Below are 15,985 nucleotides of genomic sequence, written 5' to 3'. Positions count from 1 at the left end.
ATATATATATATATTTATATATATATGCATATATATATATATATATATATATTTATTTATAAATATATATATATATATATATATATATAATTTCTACCTCATATTTGGGATCGAAAGCTAGCCCCTTCTAATTAAAGGCCAGGTCGAAACCAACCATGCCACGAGAGACCATAAAAGAAATCGGAACCTGACGCTACCCAGCTGTCCGAGGATTTACCTGGCGAGACATCAGTCTCTTACCAGCGAGTTTTACCCGATTTCCCGGCCCACCACGTGACACAATTGGTAGTAATTCATTCAAATTACCCCTAATGAGTCAATATGGATAAATATCAACAAAATCGTGTTCAAATAGAAATAAATATCTACCTCATATTTGGGATCAAACGCTAGCCCCTTCTAATGAAAGGCCAGGTCGAAACCAACCATGCCACAAGAGACCATAAAAGAAATCGGAACCTGACGCTTCCCAGCTGTCCGAGGATTTACCTGGCGAGACATCAGTCTCTTACCAGCGATTTTTACCCGATTTCCCAGCCCACCACGTGACACAATTGGTAGTAATTCATTCAAATTACCCCTAATGAGTCAATATGGATAAATATCAACACAACATCGTGTTCAAATAGAAATAAATTTCTACCTCATTAGGCGTAATTTGAATGAATTACTACCAATTGTGTCACGTGGTGGGCCGGGAAATCGGGTAAAACTCGCTGGTAAGAGATTGATGTCTCGCAAGGTAAATCCTCGGACAGCTGGGTAGCGTCAGGTTCCGATTTCTTTTATGGTCCCTCGTGGCATGGTTGGTTTCGACCTGGCCTTTCATTAGAAGGGGCTAGCGTTCGATCCCAAATATGAGGTAGAAATTTATTTCTATTTGAAAACGATGTTGTGTTGATATTTATCCATATTGATTCATTAGGGGTAATTTGAATGAATTACTACCAATTGTGTCACGTGGTGGGCCGGGAAATCGGGTAAAACTCGCTGGTAAGAGACTGATGTCTCGCCAGGTAAATCCTCGGACAGCTGGGTAGCGTCAGGTTCCGATTTCTTTTATGGTCTCTCGTGGCATGGTTGGTTTCGACCTGGCCTTTCATTAGAAAGGGCTAGCGTTCGATCCCAAATATGAGGTAGAAATTTATTTTTATTTGAACACGATGTTGTGTTGATATTTATCCATATATATATATATATATATATATACATATATATATATGTATATATATATATATATATATATATTTGTACGTATGTATATTTGTATGTACAGTGGAGCCTCTACATACGATTGCCTTTACATACAATGGTTCCAACACCAGAAGTAAAATTCGATAAAATTTTCGTCTCGACACCCAAAGTCATTCTCCAACATCCGACGTAGATCATACTCATAGAATTTTTCCGAGGTGTGTATCTTAGTATCTTGTTTACACCAGTAGACGGCAGCATGTCAGATTGACGCCATTGAGCATCACACACACACACACACACATATATATATATATATATATATAAATATATATATATATATATATATATATATACGGATTTTGAGCGAAGCGAAAAATTTATTTTTGAGTGAAAGAGCCAAGTCGTCCTGATGGAAGTTCCTTCATTAGTAGCTTCCTAAGTTATATGTGACTACAGTGATATATCCCAGAGAATTTACCGAAGGTGTCCAGAATTTTAACTCTTGGTGCGAGTATCCCTTAAATGTCTCCAAGGGATATCGCGTAAGGACGTAACTTGACACATCTCATAGCTATTTACTTCCCAGATAGCCTTTCACTTCGAGAGGAAAAGTGGCAAGAAAATAAGAGAGTTGTTCAAAAGGTAAAACCATTTGACTCTCCTAAAGTACTGTCAATAGTTCGGCCTTTCACCACCCCACGGCGCCACCAAATAATTTTCCGTAACTTTGTAAGTTTTACAGATACAGTACCAAAAGGGAGGGATTAACATCCTTTTACTAAAGGAGGGTGGGTCCATCAGGACGACATGGCTCTTTCACCCAAAAATAGATTTTTTGCTTCGCTCAAAATCTGTTTTTTGGGCTTAGGCCATGTCGTGCTGATGGAAGATTACCAGAGCAATAATGTATCTGTGGATTTAATAGTGCCGTTATCTCGAATTGACAATTTCGTAACCGGTCGCCACGACCAAAGACACTTGATGTTACCGTAATACATCAATTAACTGAGCATACCATATGCCAGCTCTTCCTGTCCCCTACAGGGAAGAGTCTATATAGACTCTAGGAAAAAACCCGAGATTGTGAGTTCAAAGAACAACAAGCAAGCAGAAAGTATATCGTGTCGTATATACGTAAAGCGTAGTTTGTACTAGAGTACTGTATCTCCCAGGTCTGGATCAGACAGACGAGTTTATGTTCACGTAGGAAACGTAACACAGTAGACAAACCTAGTACAACCAAGTTTACCTGATTGCATGGTAAGGGAAACTCTGTCCCACATAGTCCATAAGAGGATCAAAAATACTGTGAATACAATGTATAATCTTAAGGCGAGAGAGACGCAAAGATTCCTTCTATAGTTTATTTACAAGAAACACAGAAGTTATGATTATGCAAAATGTTTATGCTAGACATAGACATAACAAGCATAACAGTAATAACAAGGTAAAAAGTTTTATCTGAAAGAGAAAACAATGCCACTCCGTGAAATTAGGAAATTTCAATATATATGTTATTACTAAAAGACATTAAGCATAAATATGCAGGCACTCATGTCAAAGTATTATGCTTCTAAGTTCACTTAACTATGGAAGACAGTTTATAATGTTTATGTCAACACTAAAAAACAACATGATATACCTAAGTCTATCATGCACACCCTTCACTAACAGTCCCAATTAGTGCACTGTCCTTCGCAGTAATCAAACTACAGGCTTTATTACACTACCTGCAGCCACCACATGAAATTTGATTTCTTGCAATTGCTTCGCATAGTGCTTAAAGAAGACTCTGGAAGACTTCCAACCAGTGTAAGCACGTAGGTTATCAAACGACATAGTTTGAAAGAAGTTAAGAGACGAGGCAACCTTCCTCGGATCATGACCTGAGAGTGTACTGGCAGGATCCGCTCTGCGAATAAAGTAAGTGATTTTCGCCCTTATCTGTTTCAAGGATAACGTTGAACCCGAAGTTTCTCCCCTAAAAAGCTGGCCACCCCCAAAGTCTGAAGTTCTACGAAGATAGACCTTTAGGCATTCCACTGGACAGAGGGATGCTTCTTCCTTCAGAGGGCAGATTCTCCAGGGACCCCATCTGTTAGTGGGTAGCTCATTCTTGGCGAGAAAAGTCGGATCCAGAAAGAGATTTAGTTCTCCGTTCGGTGTAAACTGAATGTGACCACCATCCCTCGAGAGGGCCACTATTTCACTGACTCTGGCTCCTGAGGCTAGTGCAAATAGAAATATCACTTTCTGCGTCAAGTCTTTCAGCGAGCAATCTTCATTGTTCAAGGTAGAGGCCAGATGAAGAACCTTATCCAAAGACCATGAAATAGGCTTTGGAAGAGCTGCAGGCCGAAGTTTTGCGCAGGCTTTCGGAATCTTGGTGAAGATTTCGCTTAAGAAATCCACTTGGAAGGCATATAGAATCGGTCTAGCTAAGGCAGATTTACACGTCGAGACCGTATTAGCCGCTAGTCCTTGTCCGTGAAGATGGATGAAAAAGGGCAGGCAGAAATACGTAGAAATCTCTTGAGGTTTCTTCGCCTTAACAAAGGCCACCTATTTCTTCCAGGAAGATTCGTATTGTCTTCTAGTTGACTTTGACTTATATTCTTCTAAGAAATTAATGCTGTCTTCGGAAATCCCAAACCTCTTCTTGACCGCTAAGGCGAGAAAATCATGAGATGAAGGTTCTGGGTTTTCTTTGATGAAGCGTAGACAGTCGATTTCTGTACTAGCTGAGTCAGAACTGGTTCCGGCAACGGGATCAGCTTCAGGCGTAGTTCTGTTATCAATGGAAACCAGACACTGCCTGGCCACTTGTGGGCCACTATCGCTGCCCCCCCCGCGAAAGGATCTCAATTTGTCGAGGGCTTTCAACAACAGGTTGGTTGGTGGGAACAGGTAGATCCTGGACCATCTGTTCCAATCCAGAGACATCGCGTCCGTCGCTTCCGCTAGAGGATCCTCGTACGGGGCTACGTACCGGGCTAACTTCTTGTTGTCGCTCGTTGCAAAGAGATCTACTTGCAATCTTGGGACTTTGCTCAATATGAAAGAGAATGATCCTGCGTCTAGGGACTATTCGGACTCTATCGGGTCGAACCTGGATAGAGCGTCCGCCGTCACATTGCGGAATCCTTGAAGGTGGACTGCTGATAAGTGCCATTTCATCTTCTTGGACAGATGAAGGATGGCTATTATCACCTGATTCAACTGAGGAGATCTTGAACTTTGACGATTTATGCATCTCATCACTACTTCGCTGTCTAGGACCAGGCGAATGTGGATTGATCGGCGAAGTTTCAGTTTCTTCAGGGAAAGAAACACTGCCATGGCTTCCAGATAGTTGATGTGGAAGGTCTTGAACAGAGGAGACCAAGTTCCTTGCACTTTCCGTAGATGAGAATGACCCCCCGATCCTTCCTTCGAAGCATCCGTGTGGACGGTGACTGTAGGAGGAGGTGGTTGCAAGGATACTTTCCTTCTTAAGTTCTTTGTCTCCGACCATGGCTTGAGAATCGATCGCAGACGATTTGGTAACGGTCTTAGTAGATCTCTTCGATCGTTGTAAGCGTATTTTCTCCAAATCCCTGAGGCATTTTTTAATTGTGCTCTCAAAAGTGGGTCCGTCAAAGAGGCAAACTGGAGAGACCCCAACACTCTCTCCTGTTGTCTTCTTGAAAAATTTCGTGACCGAAGAAGATTTTTGACGCCCCCTGCAATCTCCTTTCTCTTTGCCTTTGGCAAGGAGGGGCAATGTGACTGTAACTCCCAGTGGATTCCCAACCACTGGAACTTTTGAGCTGGAGACAGCCGAGACTTTTTCAGGTTGATCTTGAACCCTAGGTACTCTAGGAATTGCATCACTTTTCTGGAGGCTTGCAAGCATTCTTCTTTGGATGCAGCCCACACCAGCCAGTCGTCCAGGTAACCCATCACCTGAGCCCCTTTTTGGCGTAGTTGTCGAACAACTGCATTTGCAAGCTTTGTGAATATTCTTGGAGCAATATTCAAAACGAAAGGCATGGCTCTGAAAACGTATTTTCTTTTCTGGAGCTTGAATCCCAGGTAGGGGGAAACTTGACGGTTGATTGGCACATGCCAGTATGCGTCCGTCATGTCTATGGAGAATGTGAATCCCCTTTTGGGCAGAAGGGTCCTTATGTGCTGAAGCGTCAGCATTCTGAACTTGTAGTTCACAATGAACTTGTTGAGTGGTGATAAACCCAGAATGACTCTGAGCTTTTCCGAATCCTTCTTCGGAACACAGAATAGCCTTCCTTGGAATTTGATGGACTTTGCTTTCTTTATTACTCTCTTGCCCAGTAGTTCCTGAACGTATTCTTCCAGAACTGGGGTTGAAGGCTCGAAGAATTGAGGAAAGCTTGGTGGAGTTAAGATCCCACCCCACCCCAGTCCTATCTTGATCAGGCTGTGGGCCCAAGGATCGAAGGTCCACCGATCCTGAAAGTGTAGCAGTCTCCCTCCTACCGGCAGCATCTCACTTTGAGTGCTGGGTGGAAGACTTTCCACCTTGGCCACGACCACCTTTGTTGCCTCTTCCTCTGAAGGGGCGTCTAGAGGAGCCTCGAAAGGATCCCCTAAACTTTGGCTTAGAAGAAGCCGACTGCCTTTCATAAGCTGGGGTGAACACTGGTGACTGAGTCGCCAGTGTTTGGGGCACCAGTTGAAAGGTGGTGGTAGGTTGTGCCACCGTCTGGGGCACCGTGGCCATGGGAAGCTGTTGCTGTCTTGGCTGAGAGGACAGGCGAGGCCGCTTCGACTTGTTCTTTGGCTGGGGACCCCTGTCAGCGGAAGATTTTCTCTTGGAGGACAAGCCCCATTTAGAGAGGAGATTCCTATTCTCAGAAGCAGCCTTGTCGACGACCTCCTTCGCCACATCACTAGGAAAGAGGTCTTTTCCCCAGATATTAGAAGCTATCAGCTTCCTCGGTTCATGTTTCACAGAGGCAGAAGCAAACAAGAACTCCCGACAAGCCATCCTGGCTCTGATAAAGTTGTATAGGTCCTTTGTAACCGTAGCCAAGTGCGCCTTGGCAAAGACCATATACATATCTGGAGAATCCGGGATGCTAGCCATCGTTTCTAGCCCCGTTTGTAAAGACATGGACGCTGCCCTGCACTCCTTTGTCTCGTGTTCTCTCTTCAAGAGAAACTCTGACAGCTTTGGGAGGTCCTCGTTGAACTGACGTCCAGCGATATCGACCTCCAGCTTCCCGACTGAGAAGGTAACGTGAACGTCCTTCCAGTCCTTGTCATCTGAAGGGAAAGCGAGGGAGAAAGGCTTGCTTTCTTCCAGTGTGGGGCAGGGCTTTCCTGCCCTCACGGCCTTCAGAGCTGCTTTAAACCCTTTATCCATAAAGGGAAAAGCACGTTGAGGGTCAGCAATAAACGAAGGATGTTTTTGGTTAATGCCGGCACCTTTGAGCAAGTGAATGTCCTCTCCTTTAGCTTTGTGGAAAACAAAGCCTGTGCTTTAGCGAGCTCAAGGACAATTACTTCCTTGGGCTCCGTCTCTTCTTTGGATGCCGGTTCAGTTCTGAGCCGGACATAACAATCCGGGTAGGATGCCCTGCTGGGCCAGAACTCTACCTCCTCCACTGGGACGGTACCCAGTTTCTCCGAAAGGAAAATCTTGCCTGCTGACATAGGCATGTGCTCCGCGTACCTCCACGGGTTAACATCGGAGAACAGAGGGAGGTCCTTCACATTTAGTTTCTTCGGGGCTAAGCGCGAGGAAACCAATTGCTCGATATCTGACCGAAAAGTAGTCTCTTTCTCTGATGACTTCTTCTGCAAGTCGTACACCATCGACATCAAAGATTGCAAGGTGGTCGTAAGTGCCTCCAGATGAGGCGGTTGCGAAGAGGTTGATGGAGCTGGTTCCATCACAGCCGCTGAAGAAACCGACACCGCTTCAGCATTCTCAACCTCGTTAGTAGGAGGAACAACTGCCTCCTGTTCTAACTCTTCTACGAGGAGATCTTCTTAGTCTCCTCGGAAACGACAGACATATTGTCGTCCAGGTGGACGCTTTCCAAAGCATCCTCCACGTCAGGATCTCCAGGTTTCTGAACCGGGAGTTGCACCAAGGGGATCGAAGGTTTGGTCTGGGGAATGACGGAATTGTCACGAGCTCCGGGGAAGAGACAGTCCCTCATCCTAGCATTAGGAAGGTATGGGCCCGAGGTATTCTTTTGAAAACCTCTATCCCATTTCCGCAGCGTAATCCTAGCTGCATCCCTAGACTCCGCAGACTTTTGATCATCAAAAGCCTCCTTAACCAACTTGTCACACACAGTACAAGCCTCTGGGTCCCAGTACTTGAGGGCCCCTTTGGTGACAGAACAGCGGGCGTGAGACCTACACACGCCATGTCCATAGAAGTCCTTGCTGCGGACCCTACAAAAGTTGTTCCCGCACTCAGGATGCTCCTCCTGTAAAGAAAAGAAAAGCAAATGAGTTTTCTGTGAAATTCCCAAATTTCAACTTAATACATTTATTATATTTAGCTTGGATAGGGTAAGTTATAGTAGGAAAGACACCCACATGTGTTTCCCATCCAGCCATTTCCTATGACCCTTTCCCATATTGAACCATGAAATTCACAAGGAATTAAATAACAGAGGGAATATCCAAGATATATAGTGTCTCCTTGACACATCCTCTTATAATGTTCAATACAGTGGATAAATTAATGGACAAAACCATTGAAATAAGAGAGAATCATCTCTCTATGATGGTCTCACAAATGGCTGCTCAAGAACCACTTGTAGGTTGGAAAAATTTTATCATATTTTTCTGGATACAGCAGTTGCCGGCGGCAGTATGCAGCCGACGTTGCTGGCGGCAGTATGCCGCCGACACTGCCGGCCCTGCCGATACTGCCGGCCTTGCCGACACTGCAGATCCCACCGGCACTGCCGGCCCCGCCGACACTGCCGGCCCCGCCGACACTGCCGGCCCCGCCGACACTGCCGGCCCCGCCGACACTGCCGGCCCCGCCGACACTGCCGGACCCGCCGACACTGCCGGCCCCGCCGACACTGCCGGCCCCGCCGACACTGCCGGCCCCGCCGACGTCGTCGGCGTGTAGGGCCACTCGGTAAATGCCGGCAGGCAGACGTCTGCCGAGCCTGCCGGCAGCAACCGTTAATAAAATATGAATATAGTGTCGACCTGCCGACAATGTCGGCATGATGGGCTAGTCAGCATATGCCAGCAGGCCGGCATCCGCCGGGCCTGCCAAACACTGCTGGCTATAAAATAACATTATGCATGGAAGGCATTGGCCAGCTGCCAACAAGCTACTCAGTTGCCGGCAGACAGGCCTACTAAACTCACCAGCGGCATCGATCAACGATGTCCGAGATAAGAGAAACAGCAAACTGTTAGCCTAGCCAACCCACATTGTCGGCAGAATTAACTGCCGACTACAGCCCATGATAGACAGTAAGAGAGAAAGGTAAGGATAGAAGATGGCACAGAATCAGCTATGTCGTCTACATCCTGAAAGAGTGTGCCAGTGGAAGAGGGAAATCAATTCGGGCTTCCACTCAACCATATCCCATCTTAAGGGATATGGAAGGCAGTCCAAGGGAGGACTCTAAGGAACACTAAAAAATATGAGGTTATCTGTCAGTAACCTAACCAGGCATTGACAGAAAAACTCATGCCAGGTCTACAGACATCCAAAGGAGCCTATGTAGAACCACGGCCGAAGGGTGTTGGATCATTCAACACGAAAGAGATAGCGGGGAAGGTGTTGTGAATTTCACTAGTTTATTAAATCTCCCCGATGTAATGGGCGGATCGCAAGGCCTTGAAGAGGCAAGACTCCCAAAACCTTCCAGGAGTTAACTAAAATACGGCAATAAAATTTACAGTTTTATTACAAAAATAAACTCTGATAAAGACAAACAACATCCTTAAGCATTCACAAGACTTAATGAAAAAACAAGGCTGACTCTTGGTAATATAACACGTGCTCTTCAAGCACAAAGTCCACACCGGACTCATTAACAAAATGAAAATAGTGCCAATTCGAATTCAGTACACAACGAATCACACACCAAATATCCCTATTCTTATTTAACTCAGGATTCAGATCCCCAATCACAAGGATCTCTACGTTAAACTGCGATATAAAAACTAAACGTCTTGCACACAAACTTCTACTACAACCAAGCTGGTACACGAGGTAGAGAGATAAGAACAAATTAATAAACAACTTATCTTTAGGGGGGACGAAGAAGCAAAGAGGCCGAGCGAGGCTCAGCAGTTTCGAAGAAAAGTTGCCATTCACACTAAACACATACATAAGACATTTTTGTCATGTTGCCTTGATTTTACGTTAGATTCCTCATTGATATATCATAAACAGACAATTTCCACAACACTCGCTCCTTCCCCCACCAGGTGGTTAAGATTTTGGTTCCAATACAGTCCCGTATTAAACCTCAAGTCTTTCGCCCGCGAGATCACCCAGCCTTGCCCTCATTTGACGAAACGTTCATGAAGTCAAATGGCGGGACTTTCGAATGGCCAGTTCGAAAATTCCCGACATCCTCCACACCCGAAATAAGGGGCGTCAAAAACGTCAGTAAATCAGGCAAGACTGGACTTGGGGGTGGAGTAATCACTCCTTAACTCTGTTCGGCTCGTTGCGTAGAGCTCCGCAACGACTCTAACAGAATAAACAATGTTCATAAACAACACTGTTACCCCGGGGCAATTAGTTCACAGGTATACAAAGAACACTAAAAAATTTGTACCCAAATAGTAAATGCAATCATGTAAATGTAAAGGCAATTTAGGCAATGGGCCTAGAAATCAGTTATCATATACATATATATGAACAGAAGGAAAAAACGCATTCACATACAGAATATAATTATGAAAAATTGGAAACACAATTAGGCAATGGGCCTAAAATATTCACTTTCAGCATATATATATATATACAAGAGAAAAAATATATTCATACACAGAATATAATCATGCATTTCCATCAGAAGGCAACCTGTCCTCTTACATCAATTAAATCACTTTTCACACTGCCACATGTGGGCTACCACCTTAGGGGAACAAGAGAGAGGGGCCTGGCTCTGTACAACGCTCGTTTTGTAAGTACGAGAGACTATCCCGTCCCCGTTCCCCACACCTAAGCACTTCCAATCTCTGTGGATTCATGCCACTTACAAACATTCTCACTTCACCCTCCTCTCCCCTTGCAGTAGCCACTGCGGCACCTTCCCATATGGCGACATGCCATCATGCGTCAGGAAGAGATTGATCCCATCCACTCTCTCCACGCCTATTACAAAATAACTAAAATAGTCAGCCCCTACTAATACGTGGACATTCTTCAACACATCCGACTTGTTGGCTGGATCGGCTAACGTGACTTCCTTGGTCAACAGATGCTGTCTGACTTTACCATAACCAGCGTTATGTATCGGGATGTCTACGCTCTCATGTGCTACTAGTTTCATGCGCACGATTCTTTTGCCCATTTCAACCCTGCAACTTACTACATCGTATTGTCCGCTTAATTCCTCGAAACCAAACGGAGCTATATTTAAGGATACTTGTCCTACCACCGGTAGGCCTAATTGACGGGCAATTTTTGTGGAGATGAAGCTCCTCTGGCTTCCTGAGTGGAGGAACAGGCGGACTCGCTTACTACCTTGCTTTTGTTGGATACCTGCCATGGCTGTTGGCAAGATAGTGCATGGGAGGTCCACATCAGACCTCTGCGCGATCTTTGCGCTTGTGCATGGTTTAGCCTCTACTTTAGTCTTGGGTGGTCGGGGGGAAGTTTCGGGCTGCTGAGGCGTCGCATTCACTACGGGGCGGGACGTCGTTGTTTGACTACTACTATGACTAGGGATCGATTGCGGTCTACCCGCATCGCAAATTGCAGTGTGGTGCTTAGCATTACAGTTTCTACAGGAATTTGAAACGGGACATTTGTCACTACGGTGACCTGATTTCGTACAATTAAAACAAAGACCCCTTTTCAGCAAAATGCGACGTCTAGCAGCTACATCAGTCACTTGGCTACATCCGTGAGGCGGGTGCCGTTCGCTACAAAATGGGCAGAAATTATTGTGGATGGGATGGGTTTTCGGTCTTACACTACTGTCTGGTCTTTTGTCACTCTCAAGACTGTCGCCTCTCTGCAACGCATCGTCTTCTAGCATTCTCACAATAAAGTTTATTGCCTCAAAAAACTCGTCCAACGTATAGTCACATTTTCTCAAATGCTCGACCACTTTGCGGTAGAGCTTTCCCTCTGACAATTTTTGATTAATGAGGCTCATGACCATGCCCTGGCCTATGTCATTGGTACTCAGTCTTTTGATTTGTTCAATTAAGATGGTCAACTCAAAACGGAACCTTTTGAGTTCTACTGGGTTTAGTGACGGCACAAAGATGTTGGCTAATTTGCGGTGCAGAATCACGAGTGTCTGGTGCACGTCGCCATACTGCTTATCTAAAAGGTCTAATGCTACACTATAGTTCGCGGCGGTTACACTTAGAGATTTGCCCAACGTCCCCAATAAATAAGTAAATTTAGACACTTCGTCTAAATCCGCTCTTCGATCCACGTGGATCGTGAAGAGCTCACGGTACGATGCGTACTCTTGTACTTCCCCTTCAAACGTGGGGAGAGGCAGCGGCTTCAACCTGGGGAGGGCAATATTCCCCGTTGAAGTGTTTTTCATTTTGTCTATCCTATTATACAGTAGGGTAGAAGCGCGTGTAGCTTCTCCTAACGTGTGCCTGATTCGGGCTTCAATACTAGACTCTAGTTTCACACACTGGCTTTTGTATAGCTCTCTTAGCTGTCGGACCTCTACCTGCAACTCCGTTACCAAATTCTGGTAAACGGACTCAGAGTAGGTCTCTAATAGCGCTCTTTGCGTTTCGCTAAGTAAGTCGTTTATTAGGCCTATCGACGCCTCGATGTGCACTATCGTGGCCACCGCCATCTTAATTAACTTTACTTTACGTTACGTTTGGGGGGGGGTGTTGGTAAAGCAAGGAAAGAAAGGTAATTTTACGTTAGGAAGGGACTCAAAGAAACTGACCCACATGGGCGATCGCACATCGGGACGTTGAGGACCTTAATTGTTCGTCTCTCTCTCTCTCTCTCTCTCTCTCTCTCTCTCTCTCTCTCTCTCTCTCTCTCTCTCTCTCTCTCTCTCTTTCTCTCTCTCTCTCTCTCAAAAGCTCATATTTTAATTTAGTCCTATCCGGCTCTGGGAAGTGCTTATGATCCGGTTCGAAGGACCAAATGTTGTGAATTTCACCAGTTTATTAAATCTGCCCGATGTACTGGGCGGATCGCAAGGCCTTGAAGAGGCAAGACTCCCAAAACCTTCCAGGAGTTAACTAAAATACGGCGATAAAATTTACAATTTTATTACAAAAATAAACTCTGATAAAGACAAACAATATCCTTAAGCATTCACAAGACTTAATGAAAAAACAAGGCTGACTCTTGGTAATATAACACGTGCTCTTCAAGCACAAAGTCCACACCGGACTCATTAACAAAATGAAAATAGTGCCAATTCGAATTCAGTACACAACGAATCACACACCAAATATCCCTATTCTTATTTAACTCAGGATTCAGATCCCCAATCACAAGGATCTCTACGTTAAACTGCGATATAAAAACTAAACGTCTTGCACACAAACTTCTACTACAATCAACCTGGTACACGAGGTAGAGAGATAAGAACAAATTAATAAACAACTTATCTTTAGGGGAGACGAAGAAGCAAAGAGGCCGAGCGAGGCTCAGCAGCTTCGAAGAAAAGTTGTCATTGACACTAAACACATACATAAGACATTTTTGTCATGTTGCCTCAATTTTACGTTAGATTCCTCATTGATATATCATAAACAGATAATTTCCACAACACTTGCTCCTTCCCCACCAGGTGGTTAAGATTTTGGTTCCTATACAGTCACGTATTAAACCTCAAGTCTTTCGCCCGCGAGATCCCCCAGCCTTGCCCTCATTTGACGAAATGTTCATGAAGTCAAATGGCGGGACTTTTGAATGGCCAGTTCGAAAATTCCCGACAGAAGGGGTGAATAGTCCATAAGTAAAGCAATACCCTAAGGTATTACTTAACTTGAAGGATTTTGTCCTCGTAAAAGCCTCAACTAGGGGGAGTCAATTCCCCAGGTTGGGTTAGGCAATGAGAGAACGTCCGAAAACAAACTCAAGAGAACAGAATCTCGTACCAGGGGTTAAAACAGGGAAGAAACCTATCCTCCCGTTAAAAACCCCCAATACAGGACTGTCTGCTAGACCATAAAGAGGAAATTGTAAAACAATAACCTCTACAAGATCTAGGGAGGCAAGCCTCCTGAACAGCAACTAGCCCTATTGGAATACCGATAAGCTACTCAGTTGCCGGTATAAATCCAGGTAGCCAGATGCCTAACAAAGACTTACTCTGATGTCCCGTCCCCAACTCCAAACTCAATGCTGACAAGCTACTCAGTTGCCAGCTCAGAGAAAAGGAGAGGAAACGAAACGGCCCAGAAAATTTACCCAACCATAGGTTACAGTAAATTAACTGAGGATAGCCTAGGCTAATCAGTGGGAAAGCGAATTACTTTTATTTCTCATAGAGAAAGTATTGACTTAAAGGGGCAATGATATCTATCTTACCCCTAAAGACAATACAAGAGTAATGGGGACATATAAAGTATACTAAAGCACTAAAGCTATTAAGCTAGAGAGCTTAGAGAAACGTTCTACATAACTCTGGTATACTATATGGAAGAGGAAAAGAAATAGTAATATCTTAAATGTATAAAATACTGCCTGAGCTTCAATACAACTTTACAAGGAAGGTTATATCATGCATGAGGTGTGGAAGTGCCTAGGCTAGAAGCCTAGCACTCGTGAGGCTCGAAATTATTGCCAAATTCACGACAACAATGACAAAATATAAAAATCCCTAGCTAAAATACTAAATAGCTAAAGTTATTAAAGCAAGGATGCCGGGAATATCGTTCTTGCTAACTAAATGAACAAAAGAACGATCGCATCATGATGCCATCCGGCCGGCAACAGCTCTTGTTACGTTAATTATGATATCAATCGAAAAGAAAAACTGGCAAGAGCTTACTTTTACACAATTCAAAGATATTACTTAACTTTCCAGAAGCTGATGAAGCTGGGGAATCCATAATCAAGCAGAAAAAGCTTCGAAAATAGCGAGATAACACAGGGAGAACTGGTCAGCAAAGCTACAAACGAAAGAATGGTTTGGTGGCGCCGTGGGGTGGCAGATGGTCGAACTATTGACAGTACTTTAGGAGAGTCGAATGGTTTTACCTTTTGAACGACTCTCTTATTTTCTTGCCACTTTTCCTCTCGAAGTGAAAGGCTATCTGGGGTGTAAATAGCTATGAGATGTGTCAAATTACGTCCTTACGCGATATCTCTTGGAGAAATTTAAGGGATACTCGCTCCAGGAGTTACAATTCTGGATACCTTCGGTAAATTCTCTGGGATATATCACTGTAGTTACATATAACTTAGGAAGCTACTAATGAAGGAACTTCCATCAGCACGACATGGCCTAAGCCCAAATATATATATATATATATATATATATATATATATATATATATACATATGTATATTTGTATGTACAGTGGAACCTCTACATACGATTGCCTTTACATACAATAGTTCCAACACCGGAAGTAAAATTCGATAAAATTTTCGTCTCGACACCCGAAGTCATTCTCCAACATCCGACGTAGATCATACGCATAAAATTTTTTCGAGGTGTGGATCTTAGTATCTTGTTTACACTAGTAGACGGCAGCACGTCAGAGGGACGCCATTGAGCGTCACATCAGTTAGGTGTCTGTTCTCGTGCGCATCCTGTGGTTGCCCTCTGTTCGGTCCGTTATTAACAGTGTTTGTTATCTTTCTTTTTTCACGTTTCCTCTCTGATTTTATGTATAATCATGGGTCCTCTTGGTTTTGGTACAGGTAGTAGTAGTGGTGAGAAAAGGAAGAAGACAATGCTTTCATTAGAACTTAAGCAGGAAATTATAGAAAAACATGAGCGCGGAGTGCGTTTGAGTTATCTGGCTAAACAATATGGCCGGAATATGTGTACGATCTCGACGATCATCAAGCAGAAGGCAGCCATTAAAGCAGTCAAGCCATCAAATGGGATCCCCATTATTTTCTAAACCTCGTAGCAGTACACTGGAAGATATGGAATGCCTTTTGTTGATATAGATAAAGAACAAAGAGATTTTTGGCAATATGATCACTGAAACAACCAATTGTGAGAAGGCCAGCGCTATCTATTTTGACTTGAAGGCAGTGGTCTCTCTGCGTGACGCGGGTGAGAGTTCAACCGATCTTGCAACGGAGGAATTCAAGGCGTCTCGCGGTTGGTTTGAGAAATTTAAGAGAGGGACCAGAATTCATTCAATGGTTTGGCATGGATAGGCTTCAAGTTTGGACACCAAGCCTGCTAACGATTTTGTTAAGAATTTTGAAAAGATCGTGGAGGATGAAGGCTACGTAAAGACGCAAGTTTTCAATTGTGATGAAACCGGTCTGTTTTAGAAAAAGATGCCTTGTCGAAGATACATCACCACCAAGGAGAAGAAAATGCCTGGACATAAGCCTATGAAGGATCAGTTGACTCTTGCCCTATGTGCCAACGCCAGTGGGGACTGTAAAATAAAGCCGTTA

Source organism: Palaemon carinicauda, chromosome 5 (genome assembly GCF_036898095.1).
Source record: "Palaemon carinicauda isolate YSFRI2023 chromosome 5, ASM3689809v2, whole genome shotgun sequence".
NCBI classification, from domain to species: Eukaryota; Metazoa; Arthropoda; class Malacostraca; order Decapoda; family Palaemonidae; genus Palaemon; species Palaemon carinicauda.
Note: the sequence above shows the minus strand (reverse complement) of the source record.